Genomic DNA, 21,003 nt, shown 5'->3' on the forward strand with positions numbered 1-21,003 from the left:
AGGGAAATGTCCAGGCAGGGCTCCAGCTTCCAGGCAGGCTCTAAAACTCAGGCACTAAATGAGAAGCAGTGCGTGGTGGTACTGATGATCACAGCGATAGGAGGGAAGCATGAAGGACTGCTTCGGCATCGTCTAGGTTCCAGGCACCGTTCTAAGCATTAGGTAGGCATTGTCTTCGTTTTAATCCCTCAGGTAAGCATGGTTGATTCCATTTTGCTGTGGAAAACAGAGGCAGTGACAGAGTGAGACTCTGCCTCAAAAAAGAAAAATGAAAAGAAAAAAAGAGAAAATGGAGGCAGAGAGAGACTAGGTCAATCACTCAACATCAAAGCTGGGATTCACACCAGGTTGATCTTATTCAGGTGTCTATGTACCTAATCAAGACCCCGTCCACCTCATTTGACAGCTGGTTGGGGTAGGGAGCACTTAACCAAGAGTCAGAGACTGAGGTTTGCATCTTATCTTGTTCCCTTCCTCACTGGCTAGGCAAGCTCCTTAATCCTTCTGACCCTCACTGCCCATTCCTGTCTGTCTCTGGGCAGTCTGTGAATATTAAGAATGAAAAATAAGCAGGTCGGGCGCAGTGACTCATGCCTATAATCCCAGCACTTTGGGAGGCTGAGGTGGGTGGATCGCGAGGTCAGGAGACCAGCCTGACCAACATGGTGAAACCCCGTCTCTACTAAAAATACAAAAATTAGCCGGGTGTGGTAGTGTGTGCCTATAACCCCAGCTACTCAGGAGGCTGAGGCAGGAGAATCGCTTGAACCCAGGAAGTGGAGGTTGCAGTGAGCCGAGATTGCACTACTGCACTCCAGCCTGCACAACAGAACGAGACTCTGTCAAAAGAAAGAAAGAGGGAGGGAGGGAGGGAGGGAGGGAGGGAGGGAGGAAGGAAGGAAGGAAGGAAGGAAGGAAGGAAGGAAGGAAGGAAGGAAGGAAGGAAGGAAGGAAGGAAGGAAAAAAAATAAAAACGAAGAGCTTTCTTTTCACACATTGTCTCCTGCTGAGATGGGATAGGGGTGGTGGCAGGGGTGTATAGATTGGACATCTTAGAGGAATGGAAGGTGTGGCCAGGGTATGGGGGTGGAATTAGAAGTGACCATAGGTTGCTTTTCATCTACATCCTAATTTTCTTCCAAGATGTTTCCTCCTGCACACTGTCCCACCCACACCACCCCTTCCCTTCCCCATCAAAATCCCAGCAGTTCTTCAGGACCAACTCCTATGGCAACACTGATCTAGAACCTACCTCCTTCGTCTCTGGTTATGGTTAGTTGGCTGTGTGTCTGTTGTCTCAACTCCTCCCCATCCAGTCCCAGGCATGGGCGATTTGAGAGCCAGCTCTTTCTGACCAACCACCCCTGCCTTCCTGGAGGGACCTGTGGGCTTTGCGCTTATTAGGCAGTGCAGTACTGGGCTTTGCAGTAGCAGGCAGTCAAATGCTGACTGACCGGAATGGATGGGGTGTTTTGAGATAATTAAGCAGGAGTTAGAAATCTTCCCCCACTCACACAACAGCCCCGAGTCTGAGGGCTCTGCAAGCGGCAGCAATGGCCATTTTCTTTTCATTTCTCAAGATAACTTATATTACATAACGAATATATGAATATATGCTCTTTAAAAAAAATAGAATATTACAGATAAAGCAATGTTTCTCTTTGACTACCATGGCTCTTCCTGGGCCATCACTATTATTAATCAGACAGTGTATGAGGAACATTCTGGTTAGCACAAAAGCCTGTCCCCATTTCCACTACAACATCAGTCGGTGCCGTGGACTTGCATGATTTCATCATTCTGCCACCCGTCTTTGGCTGGTTGCCAACCCCAATCCCATTAAAAAAAAAAAAAAAAAAAAAAAACAACTAGATGAGAAATGCTCTGTTGTGGGCTTAGAATTCCTTTCCAGGACACTGTGGCTACCCGCTTGGCCGTTGTTGGGAGTTTCCGGTGGTCTCATTGTGTCAGGGCCCGTGGGTCAGGGGAGGCGGGCGAAGGTTGTCACAGGAAGCTGGTCTCTCAGACGTGAATTGGCCCGGCTGGCCATGTCACCTTTGCAGGAATGGGGGAAAGGGGGAGCAGGAAGTCCTGGCTGGACTAGGACACAGGAATAATATACCCCTCCATGAATCGTTTTGAAGATCAGAAGAGAAATTGTGTGAGAGCTCTACTTGTACAATATGGAAGACAGGAGAGAATATTTAAAAAGGATTGTTTTAATAGTTGACTTTGAGAAGGGATCTTATTTCGGCTTTCTTCTTTTGAGGGATCACTACGCTAAGGAAGATGATGTAACAACAGAGACATTTCACTTCCCAGACAAAAATTATATGGTGCAATTGCACACACTTCTGTCGGTGGTGTCTTTAGAAGAATCCTGTGGTCAGAGTGGGCCCCGAGTCCCGGGAGATGTGTAGATTTCAGACTCTTCAAGCAAAACGTGTGTGGGTGGGAGTTTGTTTGTCAGACCACAGGCAATTGCATCAAATGACTAGTCTCTGGATGGCATTCAAGCCTGTGAATATCTGTGACTGTGTTTGGGGAAGACTGTACGCTTGGTTGGGCAGCAAAGACGGGGAATGGCCTGCTGGCTGCTGCTTAGTTGGCATGTGAAGGGGAAGGAAGCTTGTCATTAAACTCATGGGCAAGAAACAGCAACTCCATGGCATTCTCTGTGGGGAGTGACCAGTACTTTTCTCTTCCTTTCTTTCTGTGAGAAATCTCTTTTCACACATTCACATTTCCCCTGTGCCCCGCCCCGGGTTAAAACATCTCACCCACTTTTGCCACCAACCCATTCCCATCCAATCAGCAATCACAGCCCAGATGTCCAGGTCTCTTCCCTGACGTTTACGAGGGTCAGTGTTATGAGCCTTCTCCTTTTCCCAGATTATATATATATGGTAAAGAGATAAAGTCTGTCTCTGTCACTCAGGCTGGAGTGCAGTAGTGATCATAGCTCACTGCAGCCTCGAACTCCCAGGTTCAAGCAATCCCTCTGCCTTCACACAGACTACAGGCACACGCTACCATACCCAGCTAACTTAAAAAACAATTATAGAAATGGGGTCCCACTATGTTACCCAGGCTGGTTTTGAACTCCTGGCCTCAAGTGATCCTCCCACCTCGGCCTTCCAAGGTCCTGAGATTACGGAAATGTGCCACTGCATGCAACCAATTTTGTAGTATCTTGGTCATGGTATAGTCACCTTGGCTGCAGCAAATCTCATGGAACTCAGGACAAATGACCATATATGTCAATTTTTTGTTGTTGTTGCTTTTTATGGTGGAGTGGGGGACGTGAAAGAGAAAAAGTTTAGAGACTCAGAGTCTTTTCATTCAGAATTTGGGGTGAACTTACTCATATGGTTAAGTTGTGGTAATGAACAATCACTCAGACTCTCATTTTAGAGAATAACTAGTGTTTTAATTTTTAAAAATGGAAACTTACAAGTATTTCTTCCTACCCTGACCTTGACATCACGTAGTCTTTCTTACAATGATTCACACTGGCTCCGAGATATTGTGTCCATTTCTTCTTCTTCTTTTTTTTTTTTTGAGATGGAGTCTCGCTCTGTCACCCAGGCTGGAGTGCAGTGGTGCCATCTCGGCTCACTGCAACCTCTGCCTCCCGAGTTCAAGCAATTCTCTGCCTCAGCCTCCTGAGTAGCTAGGATTACAGGTGCCCACCACCACACCAGGCTAATTTTTGTATTTTTAGTAGAAATGAGGTTTCACCATCTTGGCAAGGCTGGTCTTGAACTCCTGACCTCATGATCCTTCCGCCTCGGCCTCCCAAAGTGCTGGGATTACAGGCATGAGCCACTGCGCCCGACTTGTGCAGCTCTTCTTAATGTTCCATTTGTAAGATCATGTCGATATCTTAAAATTGGCAATAATGAGAGTATTTAAACCATGGAAACGGGCAAATGCTGCAAATCAGAGTATCTCCCCATCCCCAAGATCTGGTTGTTAAATATTTAGCAGCATATCATTGTTTTTCTATCTCAGTAACGAGGGCTCCATTTGGAAGGCCAGGGTTAGGTCTAAAAAAAAAAAAAAAAAGACAAAGTTAAAGAAAAGTTTATTGTTCCTTAATTATCTTGTTATCATGAAGATATAAAAATTCATTTGGAGGAGAGGTTGTAAGGATCAGCTTTTACATTGACATGTGAACTTATTTCCTCCAAAAAAAAGTGAATCAAAGGAAGAATATTAATTTGTTTGAGCAAATATGTGAGTATTTGTCAGGAAAAAAAATACTATGTCATGCCAAGTTGGCAGGATATTATTTTATAAAGCAGAGGACATAGTCTGGCTTGAATTACTCTTTAAGTTTGTTATTATAAATTTTATTAGTGGGGAACAGCCTACCATATTCACTACTTAATTTTGATTACTGATTAATGTTTTTGATAGCTAAATAGCCTAATACACCTAGACATAATAGCTAAATACACCTAGCTCAGGGGCTACAATCACAAACAAAATGAAGTCTCAGCTCTTAGTGAGCTTGCATAGCAAGATATAATTTCACCCATGCGTAAATATGATCTATTTTTATTGCAGTAAGTGGAGTGGTCAGATCATATCACTTTCATGGAAAGGCAAGACATGAGGGAGTGTGTGTGTGTTTGTGTGTGTGTGTGTGTGTGTGTTGAATGCTGGGGGTGAGGATGGTGTGAGATAGGAAGGGCATTTGAGGCAGAAGGCAGAGTACAGGGGAGTGAAACAGCATATTACTTTTGGGTAGATACATATCAAATGAGTATGGAAGCAATGGGAATGGATGATCTATGCCTTTTCCTTAGCAAGCAGTAAGTTGGGGAGCTACTTCCAATTCCATATTTTTTTATGGTGAAAAAGACATACATATATTTAGATTTAGCCAACTGGACTCAACACAATTTTGTTGGCAACATCCAAAGTACCATAATCAGGAGGCAGTTGAACATATGCCTTCTTCTCTCCAACAGGCTGATCAGGGTGTTGACCGTGGCCACATCCATGTCACAGAGCTTCTTCACAGCCTGTTTGATCTGGCGCTTGTTGGTTTTAACATCCACGATGAACATAAGTGTGTTGTTGTCTTCTGTCTCCTTCATGGCAGACTCAGTGGTCAGCAGAAACTTGATGACAGCATAGTGGTCAAGCTTGTTTCTCCTGGGGGCACTCTCCTGAGACTATCTGGGCTGCCTCCAGAGTTACAGTGTCTTGGGCTGCCAGAAGGTGGGTGGATCTTGATTTTTTGGTGGATCTTCTTTTTTATGTGGCCGTGGACACCTTTCAACACTGCCTCCTTGGCCTTTAAAGCCTTTGCTTTGGCTTCAGCTTTAGGAGGGGCAGGAGCTTCCTTCTTGGCTTTTGGCGTCATCTTGTGAACAGGGTCCAATTCCATATTTTAATTGGAGTGCTTAGTATATTAGCATTTAATATAATTGTTGATACAGTTGAATTTAGGTCTGCAACATTATTGTCATTTTTCCTGTATACCCCTTGTTTTTTTGTTCCCGCGTTCCTCCTTTCTTGCCGCCTTTTGAATTCTTTGAATATTTTTTCGAATTCCCTTTTAGTTTATGCTTGGGGATGCATCAAGCATAATTATTTGGCTTCCATAGTATCTGGTGAGAAGTACATGGTCATTTGAGTTGTCATTCCCTGTATGTAATCTGTCATTTTTCTCTGAAAGGTATCAGGTTTTCTTTTTGTCTTTGGTTGTCAGCAGTTTGATAACGATTTGTCTACGCATAGTTTCCTTCATCTTTATCCTGATTGGGGTTTGCTGAATTTCTTGTGCCTGTAAATTAATGTCTTTCACCAAATTGGGGGAAATTTCAGCTATTGTTTTGCAAGATTTTTTTCTGCCCCATTCTTTGTCTCTTTCTCTGGGACTCATTAAAAGTATCTCAGAGATTTTGATGTTGAGGATCTCTTCTATTTTAATTTTTTTCTTCAGATTAGATAATTTCTGTTGATCTATCTTCAAATTCACTGACTCTTCTGTTATCTTCTATCTGCTGCTGTTAATTTTTAATTTTAGATATTTTAATCAATTTTAGAACTTCCACCTGGTTTATTTGCAGTTTTTATTTATCTGCTGAGATTTTCCATTTGTTTATTTATTACAAATATATATTTTTCTTTACATCATTATGCATGGTTACAATAGATGCTTTAAAATCCTTATTTAATAATTACAACATATGGGTCATCTTGGATTGGGCTTTTGATTGTATTTTCTCTTGATAAGGGATCACATTTATCTGTTTCTTTGCTTGTCAAGTAATTTGGGATTGAATTCTAGACATTGTAAATATTATGTTGTATAGATGCTGGTTTCTTTTAGCTCCCTCTGAAACCATTGAGATTTTTTTTGTTTGTTGCAGGCAGTTAACTGCCTGGATGCAAAGGCAAACTTTGATTCTCAAATCTCAGTTTGGGCTTTTTTTGTTTCTTTCCAAGATCAATATACAATTTATTGGCCAGGCACAGTGGCTCACGCCTGCAATCCCAGCACTTTGGGAGGCCAAGGCAGGTGGATCACAGGGTCAGGAGTTCGAGACCAGCCTGGCCAATATGGTGAAACCCTAGCTTATTATAGAGGATTGGGTACTTGACTTCCTTCACTCATCTAACTGACCCCCAGATGTCAGTATCTGCAGGTCTATTCTCTTGGGCCATTCAGAGAAGGATCTTACAAATGCTTGCCTGGTTAATATAAACCTGAGAAATGCATGGGGATGAGGAGCTGCAGACCTCACTGTTCAATACGTAGACTTTCACCTAACCTCCATGTTTGCATCCAGCCCTGCACAGTACCCAGTGTTCTGAGTCCAGGGACTTTCTGGTTCAGCTTCTTCAAAAATGAACTCACTAGTATTGGAATAGGGAACCTGAGGTCTAACTTATATATTTGCAGATTTTTCTACCAGTCACACAGTTTTCAGCCCCTACTCTCACACCTACTGTCCATGGAAATCAGTGCCCCCAGTTTCTAAGCCTTCCAAGGTTTTGTGGGGCAAAATCCTTCGTCTCCAAATGCCAACTTGACATCTGTACTTTGATATCCAATAGGCTAGCTAATTCAACATATCCAAAGCTGTCTTCTGATATTCCCCAAGTGGGTTCATGGCATCTTTTTTTCCCAGTTGCTCAGGCCAAAAATATTGGAGACATCCTTGCTTCTTCTCTCACATCCCACATCTAGTCTCTCAGCAAACCCTGTTGGCTTGCTTTCAAGATATACTGAGAACCTGATCTTTTGTCATCTCCATTGTTATCACCTTAGTCAAAGCCACCCTTATCTCTCACCTCGATTGTTGTAGTGATCTTCAAACTCTATCCATGCTTCTGTTCTCACTCATAAGTGGAAATTGAACAATGAGAACACATGTGCACAGGGAGGGGAACATCACACACCGGGGCCTGTTGGGGGTGGGGGGGGGGGCAAGGGGAGAGAGAGCATTAGGACAAGTACCTAATGCATATGGGGCTTAAAACCTAGATGTCAGGTTGATAGGTGCAGCAAATCACCATGGCACATGTATACCTATGTAATAAACCTGCACATTCTGCACATGTATCCCAGAGCTTAAAGTAAAATTAAACAATAACAATAATAACAACAAAACTCTAGCCTTGCTTCTTCTCTTGCCCCCCAAAGTCTGTTCTCAGTACGGCAGCCACAGTGATCCACTTAAAATGTAAGTCAGAACATGTCAGGTCTCTGCTCAAAATCCTCCAACAGTTTTCCAGCTTACACAGAGTAAAAGCCAAAGCCCTTACTATAATCTACAGGGTCCTACATAACCTTCTCTCACCTGTTGTCTTTCTCATTCATATCTCATTCTTACCCACCATGCTGACTCCACTGCAGCCACACTTGTCTCCTTGCTGTTTCAGGAACTAGCCATGCATGCTTCCACTACAGAAGCCAGCTGCATTAGCCATACACTGGGAAGTCTGTTACCCAGGAATCCGTGTGGACACAGTTTCTTCACTTCTTTCAGGTCTTTTCTCAAAAGACACCTTCTCAGTAAAGCCTTTCCAAAGCAACCAATCTAACATTTCTGCCCAATTCCATTATATTCTGTATTCTGCTTCCATGCTTTAGTTTTTCTTTATAATACTATATATTTGATTTGCTTTTTATCTATTTTTCTCAACTAGAATATAGTTCCACGAGGAAAAACATTTTTGCCTATTTTGTTTACTGCTGTATCCCTGGTGAACTATATGCCAACAGCAAACAATCTGAAAAAGAAATCAAGAAAGTAATCCTGTGTACAAAGCTACAAATAAAATTAAATACCTAGGAATTAACCAAAGAAGTGAAAGATGTCTACAATGAAAACTATAAAACATTGATGCAGGAAATCGAAGAGGACACCAAAAATGGAAAAATATTTCATGTTCATGGACTGAAAGAATCAATATTGTTAAACTGTCCATACTACCCAAAGTCATCTACCGATTCAGTGCAATCCTTATCAAAATACCAACGACGGCCGGGCGTGGTGGCTCAAGTCTGTAATCCCAGCACTTTGGGAGGCTGAGACGGGCAGATCACAAGGTCAGGAGATGGAGACCATCCTGGCTAACACGGTGAAACCCCATCTCTACTAAAAAATACAAAAAACTAGCCAGGCGAGGTGGCAGGTGCCTGTAGTCCCAGCTACTTGGGAGGCTGAGGCAGGAGAATGGCGTGAACCCGGGAGGCAGAGCTTGCAGTGAGCTGAGATCCGGCCACTGCACTCCAGCCTGGGCGATAAAGCGAGACTCCATCTCAAAAAAAAAAAAAAAAAAAAAAAAACCAAACCCAAACCAATGGCATTCTTCACAGAATTAGAACAAGCAATCTTAAATTTATATATATGGAACTACAAAAGACCCAGAATAGCCAAAGCTACCTGAGAAGAATAAAACTGGAAGAATCACATTACCTGACTTCAAATTATACTACAGAGCTATAGTCACCAAAACAGCGTGATACTGGCATAAAAACAGACACGTAGACCTATGGAACAGAATACAGAACCTAGAAACAAATCCACACACCCACAGTGAACTCATTTTCAACAAAGATGCCAAGAACACACTTTGGGAAAATGGCAGTCTCTTCAATAAATGGTCCTGGGAAAACTGGATATCCATGTACAGAAGAATGAAACTAGATCACTATCTCTTGCCGTACCTGAAAATCAAATCACAATGGACTAAAGATGTCAATCTAAGACCTCAAACTGTGAAACTACTACAAGAAAACATTGGGGAAACTCTCCAGGACATTGGACTGGGTAAAGATTTCTTGAACAATACCCCTCAAGCACAGGCAACCTAAGCAAACATAGACAGATGGGATCATATCAAGTTAAAAAGCTTCTCCACAGCAAAGGAAACAGTGAACAAAGTGAAAAGACAACCCATGGAAAGAATGGGAGAAAATAATTGAAAATTACCCATCTGACAAGGGATTAATTACCAGAATATTTAAGAAGCTCAACTAACTCTATAGGAAAAAAATCTAGTAATCCAATTTCAACGTGGGCAAAAGATCTGAGTAGAAATTTCTCAAAAAGAAGACATACAAATGGCAAACAGGCATTTGAAAAGGTGCTCAATATCATTGATCATCAGAGAAATGCAAATCAAAACTACAATGAGATATCATCTCACCTCAGTTATAATAGCTTTTATCCAAAAGACAGGCTATAACAAATGCTGGCAAGGATGTGGAGAAAAGGAAACCTTCGTACTGTTTATAGGAATGTAAATTAGTACAATTACTATTGTACTAATAGTGGAGAACAGTTTGGAGGCTCCTCAGAAAACTAAAAATAGAGTTACCATATGATCCAGCAATCCCACTGCTAGGTATATACCCAAAAGAAAGGCAGTCAGGGAGAAGGATGGTCAAGATGGCTGACTAGAAGCAGCTAATGTGCGCCACTCTCATGGAGACAAATAGAAAGGGTGAGTAAATACAGCACCTTCAACTGAGTCATCCAGGTATAATTATTGGGATTCATCAGGAAAACAACTTAACCCACAGAGAATGGAGAAAAGCAAGGCAGGACAATCGCCTGCCCAGGAGTGACACAGAGCCAGGGGAGCCTCCATGAGTGAGTGAACAACCCCAGAGATCCATGTGTCCCCCATATATTTTTGCAACTCTCAGATCAGGAGATCCCTTCATGAACCCACTCCACCATGGTCTGCATTCTGACATGCAGAGCTACGTGGAATTTTGGCAGAGCAGCCACTCAGGCATACATGGAGCCCCCGGAACTTTAGATAACTGGACTTCCTGGCAAAAGCAGCTGCAACTCTAATGAAGTGGGAGGTTCTACCCCTAGAAAAGGAGCTAAATCCAGGGGGCTGAGCATTGACCATCTGTAGGCCCTGCTTCCATGGCACCTTGCAAGATAAGGCCCACTAGCTTGGAACTCCAGCCAGTTACTGGTAGCAGCATTACACCTCCCTGGAATAGAGCTCCCAGGGGGAGGGACAGGCCACCATCTTTGCTTTTTCACAGCCTTAGGCATTATTGCCTTCAGGATCTAGAGAGTCCAAGGTTACTAGGGACTGGAGGCAATCCCTTTCACAGTTGCCACAAAGAGAATAAAATACCTAGGAATACAGCTAACTAGGGAGGTAAAACATCTCTACGATGAGAATTACAACACACTGCTAAAAGAAACCAGAGATGACACAAATGGAAAGGCATTCCATGCTCATGGATAGGAAGAATCAGTGTCATTAAAATGGCCATACTGCCCAAAGCAATTTACAGATCCAATGCATAAATATATATATAAATATATATATTTATGAAATATGTAAGATATTGCGATATAGGCATGCAAGGCATAATATTCCCATTGGGATTGCGTATCCATCACCTCAAGTATTTATACTTTCTGTTACAAACAACCCAATTATACTCTTGGTTTTTTTTTTTTTTTTTGAGATGGAGTCTTGTCCTGTCGCCCAGGCTGGAGTGCAATGGCGCAATCTCAGCTCACTGCAAGCTCCATCTCCTGGGTTCACGCCATTCTCCTGCCTCAGCCTTCCAAGTAGCTGGGACTACAGGTGCCTTCCACCACGCCCGGCTAATTTTTTGTATTTTTAGTAGAGATGGGGTTTCACCGTGTTAGCCAGGATGGTCTCGATCTCCTGACCTCATGATCCACCCGCCTCAGCCTCCCAAAGTGCTGGGATTACAGGCATGAGCCACCATGCCCAGCCTATCCTCAGTCGATTTTTGTATCAGGTGAGAGATGAGGATCCAGTTTTATTCTCCTACATCTGGCTTGCCAATTATCCCAGCACTATTTGTTGAATAGGGCGTCCTTTCCCCACTTTATGTTTTTGTTTGCTTTGTTGAAGACCTGTTGGCTGTGAGTGTTTGAGTTTATTTCTGGGTTCTCTACTCTGTTCCATTGGTCTATGTGCCTATTTTTACACCAGTACCATGCTGTTTGGGTGACTATGGCCTTACAGTGTAGTTTGAAATCAGGTAATGTGATGCATCCAGATTCGTTCTTTTTTATTTAGTCTTGCTTTGGCTATGTGGGCTCTTTTTTGGTTCCATATGAAGTTTAGAATTTTTTTTTCTAGTTCTGTGAAGAATTATGGTGGTATTTTGATGAGAATTGCATTGAATTTGTAGATTGCTTTTGGCAGTACAGTCATTTTTGCAATATTGATTCTACCTATCCATGAGCTTGAGATGTGTTTCCACTCATTTGTGTTGTCTATGACTTGTTTCTGCAGTGTTTTATAGTTTTCCTTGTAGAGGTCTTCCACTTCCTTGGTTAGGTATATTCCTAAGTATTTTATTTTTTGCAGCTATTGTAAAAGGGGTTGAGTTCTTTATTTGACTCTCAGCTTGGTCACTGTTGGTGCACTAATTTGTATACATTCATTTTGCATCCTGAAACTTTGCTGAATTCATTTATCCATTCTAGGAGCTTTTTGGAGCCATCACCCACTACTCTTCCTAAGCTCTGGTAGCCATCCTTCTACTCTCCATCTCCATGAGTTCAATTGTTTTCATTTCTAACTCCCACAAATAAGTGAGAAGACGTGAAGTTTGTCTTTGTGTACCTGACTTATTTCACTTGACAAAATTACCTCCGGTTCCATCTATGTTGTTGCAAATGACAGGATATCACTCTTTTTTATACCTGAATAGTACTCCATTATGTATATATCTTACATTTTCTTTAACCATTCATCTGTTGATGGACACTCAGGCTGCTTCCAATCTTGGCTATTTGAACAGTGCTGCAATAAACATGGGAGTGCAGACATCTCTTTGATAATACTGATTTCCTTTCTTTGGGGTATACACCTAGCAGGGAGATTGCTGGGTCATATGCCAACCTATTTTTAGTTTTTTGAGGAACCTCCAAACAGTTATCCTTAGTGGTTGTACTAATTTAAACTCCCACCAACAGTGTATGAGGGTTTCCTTTTCTCCACATCCTTGCCAGCATTCATTATTGCCTGTCTTGGATAAGGGCTATTTTATCTGCGGTGAGATGATATCTCATTTTAGTTTTAATTTGCATTTCAATCAGTGATATTGAGCATCTTTTCATATACCTGTTTGCCATCTGTATGTCTTCTTTTGAGAAATGTCTATTCAGATATTTTGCTCATTTTAAAATTGGATTATTGGATTTTTTTCCTATAGAGTTTTTTTTAGTTCCTTATCTATTCTGGTTATTAATCCCTTGTCAGATGGATAGCTTGCAAATATTTTCTTTTCTTTTTCTTTTCTTTTCTTTTTTTTTTTTTTTTTGAGACCAAGTCTCACCCTGTCACCCAGGCTGGAGTGCAATGGTGCAATCTCGGCTCACTGCAACCTCTGCCTCCCAGGTTCAAGCGATTCTCCTGCCTCAGCTGGGATTACAGGCACACACCACCACTCCTGGCTCATTTTTTTGTATCTTTAGTAGAGATGGGGTTTTACCATATTGGCCAGGGTGATCTTGAACTCCTGACCTCATGATCTGCCCACCTTGGCCTCCCAAAATGCCAGGATTAGAGCCATGAGCCACTGCGCCTGGCCAGTTTGCAAATATTTCTGTGGGTTGTATCTTGACTTTGCTGATTTCTTCCTTTGCTGTGAAGAAGTTTTTAACTTGATGTGATCTTACTTGTTCATTTTTGCTCTGGTTTCCTGTGCTTGTGGGGGTACTTCTCAAGAACGCTTTGCCCACTTCAAGGTCCTGGAGAGTTTCCCCAATGTTATCTTTTAGTAGTTTCATAGTTTGAGATCTTAGATTTAAGTATTTAATGCATTTTATTTGATTTTTATATATGGCAAGAGATAGGCATCTAGTTTCATTCTTTTGCATATGGATATTCAGTTTTCTCAGTACCATTTATTGAAGAGGATGTCTTTTTCCCATGTGTGTTTTTGGCACCTTAGTCAAAAATGAGTTCACTGTAGATGTATATATTTGTTTCTGGGTTCTCTATGCTGTTCCATTAGTCTATATGTCTATTTTTATGCTGGTACTATGCTGTTTTGGTGAGGTGACTACAGCTCTGTAGTATAATTTGAAGTCAGGTAATGCGATTTCTTCACTTTTGTTATTTTGTTCAGGATAGCTTTGGCTATTCTGGGTTATATAAATTTCAGAATTTTTTTTTCTATTCCTGAGAAGAATGTGATTGGTATTTTTGATAGGGATTGCATTGAATCTGTAGATCACTTTGGATACTACAGAAAGTTTAACGATATTGATTCTTCCAATCCTTGAACATGGAATAACTTTCCATTTTTTGGTGTCCTTTCCATTTCTTTCACCAGGGTTTTGTAGTTTTCATTGTTGAGATCCTTCACTTCTTTGGTTGATTCCTAGGTATTTAATTTTACTTGTAGCTACTGTAAAGAGAATTACTTTCTTGATATCTTTTTCAGATTGTTCACTACTAATATATAGAAATGCTATTGATTTTTATATGTTGAATTTGCATGCTGCACCTTACTGAATTTGTTTATTAATTCTGATAATTTTTTGGTGGAGTCTTTAGGTTTTTCCAAACGTAAGATCACCTCATCTACAAGCAAGGATAACTTGACTCCTTCCTTTCCAATTTGTATGTTCTTTCTTTCTTTCTCTTGTCTGATTGCTCTTGTTAGGACTTCCAGTACCATGTTGTATAACAGTTGTAAAGTGGGCATCCTTGTCGTGTTCCAGATCTTGGAGGAAAGGCTTTCAGTTTTTCCCCATTCAATATGGCACTAGTTGTGGGTCTATTATATATAGCTTTTATTATGTTGAGGTATGTTCCTTCTATACCCCGTGTTTTTAGGGGTTTTATCATGAAGGGATGTTGAATTTTATCAAAAGTTTTCCAGCATGAGTTGAAACGATCATATGTTTTTGTCCTTTTTTCTGTTGATATGATGTATCACATTGATTGATTTGCATATGTTAAAGCCATTCTTGCATCCCTGGGATAAATCCCACCTGGTCATGATGAAAGGTCTCTTTAATGTGTTGTTGAATTCAGTTTGCTAGTATTTTGTTGAAGATTTTTCCATCATTGTTCATCAGGGATATTCATCTGTAGTTTCTTTTTTTGATGTGCCTTTGTCTGGTTTTGGTATCAGGGTAGTACTGGTCTTGGAAAATGGGTTTGGAAGACTTCCTTTCTCCTCTTTCGGAATAGTTTGAGTAGGATTGGTATTAGTTCTTCTTTAAATGTTTGGTAGAATTCAGCAGTGAAATGACTAGGCCCTCGGTTTTTCTTTGCTGGGAGACTTTTTATCATGGCCTTGAGCTCATTACTCATTGTTATTGGTTATGTTCAGATTTTAGATTTTTTCATGGTTCAATCTTGGTAGGTGTTATGTGTCTAGGAATTTATCAATTTCTTCTATTAACTGATTTTCCAATTTGTTGGCATACGATTGCTCATTACAGCCCCTAATGATCCTTTGGATTTCTGCAGTATTGGTTGTAATGACTCCTTTTTTTAATCTCTGATTTTATTCATTTGGGTCTTCTGTATTTTTTTTCTTAGTGTGGTTGAAGCTTTGTCAACTTTATCTTTTCAAAAAAACCCAACTTTTCATTTCATTGATCCTTATATTGTTTTCTTCATTTCAATTTCATTTATTTCTACTCCAATGTTTATTATTTCTTTTTTCTACAGATTTAGGATTTGGTTTGCTCTTGCTTTTCTAGTTTTTTAAGAAGCATCATTAGATTGTTTATTTGAAGTTTGTCTACTTTTTTTATGTAAGTGCTTATTATAGCTACACACTTTCCTCCTAGTACTGCTTTCACTGTATCCCACAGGGTTTGGCATATTGTTCCTGTTATCATTTTGTAAATAAATTTTTCAATATTCTTCTTAATCTCTTAATTGGCACACTGGTCATTCAGGAGCATATTGTTTAATTTCCGTGTGTTTTTATAATTTCCAAAATTTTTCTTCTTATTGATTTCTAGTTATATTTCATTATGGTCAGAGAAGATACTTCATATTATTTCAATCTTTTGGAGTGTTTTAAAGCTTTTTTTGTAGCCTAACATATCTCTCCTTGAGAATGGTGCCAAGGAGAAGAATATGTATTCTGTAGCCATTGGATGAAATATTCTATAAATATCTATTAGGTCCATTTGGTCTATAGTGCAGATTAAGTCCAATTTTTTTTTTTAATTGATTTTCTCTCTGGATGATCTGTCCACTGCTGGAAGTGGAGTACTGAAGTCTCCAGCTGTTATTTTATTAAGTCTATCTCTCTCTTTAATTCTAATAATATCTTCTTTATATATCCGGGTGCTCCAGTGTTGGGTGCATATATTTTTATAATCATTATATTATCTTGCTGAATTAACCTCTTTATTGTTATATAATGGCCTTCTTTGTCTCTTTTTACAGATTTTGTCTTGAAATATAATTTTGATATAGTTATAGCTACTCCTTCTCTTTTTTGGTTTCCATTGGTAAGGAATATCTTTTTCCACTCCTTTATTTTCAGTCTATGTGTGTCTTTATAGGTGAAGTGTGTTTCTTGCGGGCAACAGATTATTGGGTCTTGTTTTTTCACCTATTCAGCCACTCTATGTCTTTTGATTGGAGAGTTCAGTCCGTTTACATTCAATGTTATTATCGATAAGTAAGGACTTACTTCTGTCATTTTGTTATTTGTTTTCTGGTTGCTTTCTGGTCTTTTCTTCCTTCCTGTGTTCTCCTTAGTGAAGGTCATTTTCTCTGGTGGTATGTTTTAATTTCTCACCTTTAATTTTTGTGTATCTGTTGTTTGGCTTTTGGTTTGAAGTTACCGTGAGGCTTGCAAATAATACATTATAATCCATTATTTTAAACTGATGTCAAATTAATACTGATTGCATAAACAAACAAGCAAGCAAAGAGAAAACGAATAAAAACTCTATATTTTAACTTCATCCTCCACTATTTAACTTTGTTGCTTCTATTTATATCTTATTTTACTATGTCTTTAAAAAGTTATTGTAGTTATTATTTTTGATTAGTTCATCTTTTAGTCTTTCTACTTAAGATACGAGTAATTTAAACACCACAATTACAGTGTTATAATATTCTGTGTTTTTCTGTGTATTTAACGTTACCAGTGAGTTCTGTACTTTCAGATGATTTCTTATTGCTCATCAGTGTCCTCTTCTTTTGGATTGAAGAATTCTCTTTAGCATTTATTTCCTTCAGACCGCTCTGATGTTAATGAAATCTCTGTTTTTATTTGTCTGGGAAAGTCTTCATTTGCCTTTCATGCTTGAAGGATATTTGCACTGGATATGCTATTCTAGGGTAGCATATCTTTTTTTCCTTCAGCACGTTAAATATGCCATGCTATTCTCTTCTGGCCTGCAGGGTTCCCACTGAAAAGTCTGCTGCCAGATGTATTGAAGCTCCATTGTATGTTATTTGTGTTTTTTCTCTTGCTGTTTTTAGGATCCTTTCTTTACCCTTGACCTTTGGGAGCTTGACTATTAAATGCCTAGAGGTAGTCATTTTTGTGGGTTAAATCTGCTCGGTTTTTCTATAACCTTATTGTACTTGAATATTGATATCTTTCTCTATGTTTGGGAAGTTCTCTGTTATTATCCTTTTGAATAAACTTTCTACCTCTACCTCCTCTTTAATATCTATAACTCATAGATTTGCCCTTTTGAGCCTATTTTCTAATTCTCGTTGGTGTGCTTCATTCTTTTGTCTGTTGACTCCTTCAACTATGAATTTTCAGATAGCCTGTCTTCAAACTCACTGATTTTTTCTTCTGCTTGACCAATCGTGCAAAAGCCACAGTGTTACTGGGCTTGGGATAACCCAAGTGCAGATACAGTTGCAGTGACCAAAATTTTAGATCAGAAAACCCAAGTCCCTCCAAATTCTTGGAAAACCTACCCAAGAAGAATGGGTACAAACAAGCTCTGACTGCACAGGCTACAATAAATACCTAACTCTTCAATGCCCAGACACCAATGAACATCTATAAGCATCAACAACATCTGGGAAAATGTGACCTCACCAAATGAACTAAATAAGACACCAGGGGCCAATCCCAGAGAGAGAGAAATATGTGACCTTTCAGACAGATAATTCAAAATAGCTGGTTTTTTTTTTTTTTTTTTACATGACACAGCCCTCAGGAGGTCCTGAGAATATGTGCCCCAAAATAGCTTGAGGAAGCTCAATGAAATTTAAGATAACACAAAGAAGGAATTTAGAATTTTACCAGATACATCTAACAAAGAGATTTAAACAATTAAAAAGAATCAAGCAGAAATTTTGGAGTTGAAAAATGCATCTGTCATACTCAAGAAAGCATCAGACTCTCTTAATAGCAGAATGGATCTACATTGTGGTCTTTGATAAGATCCAGAAGAATTGTCTGGGTTACCGGCAGAGGCTCTTGCTCTCCTCCTTACTTTTTCCCGAATAAAGAGCTTATCTCTGTGTGCTGAGCTGCCTGCAGCTGGGGCAGGAGTGACACAAGCACCTCTGTTGTCACCACCACTGGAACTGCACTTGGTTAGACCTGAAGCCAGCCTAGCACTGGGTCTTGTCAAGGCCCACTGTGATCACTATCTGGATACCACCTATGTTCGCTGAGGTCCTAGAGCTGTGCGATTAGCAGGTAGTAAAACTAGCTACACTCATGTCTTTCCTTTCAGGAGAGCAAGTTCTCCCCAGTCCTGGGCAGGTCCAGAGATGATATCTAGAAGCCAGCACCTGGAGTCAGAAATTTTAGGAATTTACCTGGTGTTGTACTGAGCTGGCTGAATTTACCTGGCTGAGCTGGCACCCAAGCCACAAGTCAAAATCCTTCCCACTCTTCCCTTCCCTTTCCACAAGCAGAGGAGTCTCTCCCCATGGCCACCACCACCACAGGCCCACAGGGTCAAAGGTGGGGTACTGCTGGGATACCACCAATGTTCACTCAAGGCCCAAGGGCTCTTCAGCCTGCTTGTGGTGAATGCTGCCAGGCCTGGGTCTCACGCTTCAGGGCAGTGGGCTCCCTTCTGGCCCATGGCAGGTCCAGGAATGCCAACCAAGGGCCCAGCCTGGAATCAGGAACCCTAAGTGCCTGCTTGGTGCTCTACTCTACCTTGGCTGAGCTGGTACCTATGTTGCAAGACAAAGTCCATTTTACTCTGCTTTAGAAAAGCAAAAGGAATCTCTCTCCATAGCCACTATAGCTAGTAATGTGCTGTGTCACACCAGAAGCCAGCACATCTCAGAGTCGCATCCAAGGCCCATGGTGTGTACTACCTGGCTACCACTGTTGATTATTCAGGGCCCAAGTGCTCTTTGGTCAGCAGATGATGAATTCTGCCAGGATTGGGTCCTTCCCTTCAAGGCAGTGTGTTCTCTTCTGGCCCAAGGCATGTCTAGAAATGTCATCCAGGACCTAGGGCCTGGAATCAGGCCTCTGGACTCTGCCCAGTACCCTATCCTACTGTAGCTAAGCTGGTATCCAAAATTCAAGACAAAGCCGTCTTTAATCTTCCCTCTCCTCTTCTCAAACAGAAGAAAGGAGTCTCTCTTGGAGTTATGAGCTGCACTGCCTGGGGTTGGAGGAAGAGTAGCATAAGCACCCTTAGCCACCCTGGCTGGTAACTCACAAGGTTCATGCCCTGGTAAGACACTGGCTCTGAGCCCAGCATAGCACCAAGACTTGCCTAGGAATTGCAGTCCTTGTGGCCTAGACTGCCTTTCAAGTTTATCTGGGACCCCAGAGGACTTTAGCCTGCAGTGGCAAGGCTCACCAGGACTCAGCTTCCAACTGCTGGGATGGATGATTCCCCTTTGGCTAGGGATGGTCTAAATGCTCCTTCTGTGGGTGTTGGCTGAGTCCTGCCCAGTGTTGCTTTCTGCTGTGATAAGGTAGCACCGAGTTCCAATGCAAAGTCCCACAATAGCTTGTACTCTTCCTTGCTGAAATGCACAAATTCTCTATACCACATGACCACTGTCAGGGGATGGGGGAGGGACGGCATCAACAGCTTGAGACTGTCTTTCCTACCCTCTTCAGTGCCTCTTTCAGAGATATGAAGTTAAAACCAGGTTCTGTGATCACTCACCTGATTTTCGGTTCTTGCAATGATGCTTTATGTGTGTAGACAGTTGAGGCTTCTATTCAGCCATCTTGCACCACCACCTGTCAAGAGCATAAGGACTGAGCAACAAGGTCATTGCTGATGGACTGGAGTTCAGTAGCACTGGTGGTAGAAGCCAGAATTCAAAATGATATAGCAGAACCTATATCATTTTTGACTGGTTGAATTGGAGTCACTTGCTGTCCAGAAGGGAGGCAATTGAGGGAGGATGATTGGTGGAGGCTTCTATTTGGCCGTCTTGCTCCACCTCCAGGATTTCTTTTTGGGGTGATAAAAATGTTCTAAGATTGATCGTGATGATGGTTGCACAGTTCTGTGAATATACTAAAAACCATTCATTGTATACTTTAAATGGATAAATTGTATGAGATGTGCATTTTATCTCAGTAAAGATGATATGTGTCTAAATTTTTATTTTTATTTGCATAATTTTTATTTTTATAATTATTTTTATTTACATATAAAATTTTTATTTACCTATAAATAAAATTTTTATTTATATGTAAATAATTTTTATACTTATTATATTATATATAAAAATTTTAATTCTATTAAAAATTTTTTATTTATATTTACATATAAATAAAATTTTATTTACATACAAATAAAATTTTATTTACATATAAATGTAATTTTTATTTTCATATAAAATAATTTACATAAAATAATTTACATAAAACATAAAATATTTACATATTATTTTTATTTACATATAAAAAATAAATATAGACCTGACACGGTGGCTCACGCCTGTAATCTCAGCATTTTGGGAGGCCAAGAAGAGAGGATCCCTTGAGCCCAGGAGTTCAAGGCTGCAGTGAGCTATGACCACATTACTGTACTACAGCCTGGGTGACAGAGTGAGACCTTGTCTCTCAAAAAAATATATATATATATACACGTATAAAACATATAATGCATAATAATTGTATATGTGAAAATATCTTTATATATTTAAATTTTAAAAATATTATTAGAATATTTATATGTTTTATACATTGTTTTATAATTTTATATTTTATGTAAAAATACATTATCATATATATTTGTTTATGTGTGTGTGTGTGTGTATGTGTCTATATATAAAAAACAATATATAAAACATGGGTGGCTGAATATGGAACACTGGGACTCAACATCCATTCTACCCTCCTCCTGTGTACTTTCCCACATTGCAGTTTTCTTTGCAGCCAGGGCTTCAGCTGTGATTCGCATTTCGACAATCAGATGCATTGCAAGAGATTTGTAAGAAAGGGAAGGTGGAGTCTGGGCTTCCTGCTTCTTTCTGTTGGCCAGCTCAGTCCTCAAGGCTTTGGGATTTTCTGAGTATAACATCAGCAGAGGTCCCAGTGTCCCGTCACTAGTTTTGTGG

At 40.3% G+C, this 21,003-nt stretch overlaps 1 protein-coding gene and 1 pseudogene across 1 annotated transcript in view; both read right to left on the minus strand.

Moving 5' to 3' along the window:
• Positions 1–21,003, minus strand: part of RNASEK (ribonuclease K) — a 303,790-nt gene that overhangs the window by 261,761 nt on the left and 21,026 nt on the right. The gene's annotated exons all lie outside the window — the stretch shown is intronic.
• Positions 4,888–5,386, minus strand: LOC126938265 (60S ribosomal protein L23a-like; annotated as a pseudogene).

This window comes from Macaca thibetana, chromosome 16 (genome assembly GCF_024542745.1).
Source record: "Macaca thibetana thibetana isolate TM-01 chromosome 16, ASM2454274v1, whole genome shotgun sequence".
Classification (NCBI taxonomy): Eukaryota; Metazoa; Chordata; class Mammalia; order Primates; family Cercopithecidae; genus Macaca; species Macaca thibetana.